This window comes from Triticum dicoccoides, chromosome 5A (genome assembly GCF_002162155.2).
Source record: "Triticum dicoccoides isolate Atlit2015 ecotype Zavitan chromosome 5A, WEW_v2.0, whole genome shotgun sequence".
NCBI classification, from domain to species: Eukaryota; Viridiplantae; Streptophyta; class Magnoliopsida; order Poales; family Poaceae; genus Triticum; species Triticum dicoccoides.
In genome coordinates, this window is record NC_041388.1 from 645,218,291 (window position 1) to 645,220,680 (window position 2,390).

A 2,390-nucleotide genomic window follows, 5' to 3' on the forward strand; every position below is an offset into this window, starting at 1 on the left:
CTCAGGCTCCGAAAACCCAAGGGAAAAAGAGGCTAGGTGGCAAATGGTAAAACCAAGGTTGGGCATTGCTGGAAAAGCTTTAATCAGGGCGAACTATCAAGGGGTTCCCATTATAACCCAACCGCGTAAGGAACACAAAGTCCGGGAACATAACACCGATATGACGGAAACTAGGGCGGCAAGAGTGGAACAAAACACTAGGCGAGAGGCTGAGCCTTCCACCCTTTACCAAGTACATAGATGCATTAAGATAACATGACAATATAATGATATCCCAACAAGTAAAATAATGTTCCAACAAGGAAGGTCTCCAATCTTCACCTGCAACTAGCAACGCTATAAGAGGGGCCGAGAAAAACGGTAACATAGCCAATCAACGGTTTGCTAGGACATGGTGGGTTAGAGGTTTGACATGGCAATTTGGGAGGCACGATAAGAAAGTGGTAGGCATCGTAGCATAGGCATAGCAAAAGAGCGAGCATCTAGCAAAGCAAAGATAGTAGTGATTTCGAGGGTATGATCATCTTGCCTGCAATGTTGCCAGAGTTGACTGGATCCTCGAAAGCAAACTCAACGGGCTCCTCATTAGCGAAATCATCTCCCGGCTCTACCCAAACAAGACAAATAAGCAACAACGACACAATCAACCACATGCAAACTCAAACAACATGATGCAAAGATGATATGCTATGCGGGATGCAATATGTGATGCATATGCGAGATTTGACAAGGAATGCATGAACCTGGCCTCAACTTGGAAATCCAAATGTGCCACTGGAAAGATGAGATGAAATCGCTTGAAAACGATATAAAGAACGCTGGAATCGGAGTTACGGTTTGGAAATGGCAAGCAATTCAAATATGACCACGTTCTGCGATTTACAGCAAGTAGCCATCTAAATGCAACAAGATGAACATGCTACCACACTCAAACATGGCATCAAAATACATGGCAAGGAGCCATTCAATATGCTTAACAAAAGACCAGCACTGAGCTACGGCCAAATCATCCATTAACAGGTTCAAACCAGCATGGCAAAAATGCATTTGGTAAACAGATTTCAGACTTAGTGAAATTAACACTTGTCTGGAATTTCAGATCAGATAGCACTCTTTGGAGCATGAAAACAATATGCTACAGGATCTGAACATGGCAAAGTAAAGCATGGCATGGAGGTACTCAAAGATCTTAACAAAAGTCCCTTAGTGACCTTGAGCCAAAAGGGATCACAAAATACATTTACAAGCATGTGAACATGGCAAAAACATAATCAGTTCTCAGACTTTAGTGAAAACTGGAGCATGCTGAAAACAGATATCAAGTAGGCATGTTACGAGCTCGATGCACTCACTATAGAGCAAGTCATGACAATCTAAGCATACACCCATCAAGAATACACAAAATACAAGCTAGACATGGCAAGAACAATAGCATATCATGCACGGATCAACTACAACATCCTCGGCAAAATTGCTAACAAGTAGACAATCTGCCCAGATTCATGAAATGACAAAAGTAGAGCTCGATTGACTCAAGCTAGGGTGCTCAATAATTGCAAACAAGGACATGTATGGATAGAACGCTACAAGATTAACAAAACATCCTTACTGATCATCCTCAAAAGAGGCACGGATCACTAGGAAACAACATGAACATATGGCATATTGAGATAAACAGCTCAAGGACTTTGTGGAAATGCTAAGTCCCTGAAATCAGCATTAACAAATGCCTCACTTTGCAAGCTTGTGCTAGTCACCACACACATCACAAAAATACATGGATTGCACCTCTGGATAGATGGCAAAACATATAACAAAACTCATGTAGAGCCCAGGGGCATATCATGCACACAATAATCATGGCGAAAATGACAAATATCTAGTTGGAGCAGCAGATCTGGCAATTATCTCAAATAGCATTCTTCTAACAGCATTTCAGGCATCAAGATGAACGCAAATGAAAATGATGCAATGAGATGAAATGATGTACTCTCCGAGACGAACACTTTGATATGCTATATGCCCAAAACGGAGCTACGGATGCGGAGTTATAGCACGATGAACAGGAGCAAATAATTAGGGTTTCGGGCAAAGAAAGTCAACCGATCCAAATTTGGATCTGGATCTGGATCCGGGCGCGGTTTATGAGGTCCGCCGGAGCACTGTAGCAGGAGGTCGCCAAAGTCGTCGGGGGACTTGCTGGCCGGGAGGATGGGCGGCGAGGCGGCGGCGGAGGGCGGCGCCGGCGGGGCGGCGGCCACCGGCGACGAGGTGGAGCGGGGTGGCGAGGGGTTGTCGCGGCGGAGCTTGCTCCGGTCCGGCAATGGCGCGGCGGCGGCGGAGGGGCGACGAGGCGCACCGGGCGGCGGCCGGCGAGGAGGAAGGAGGCG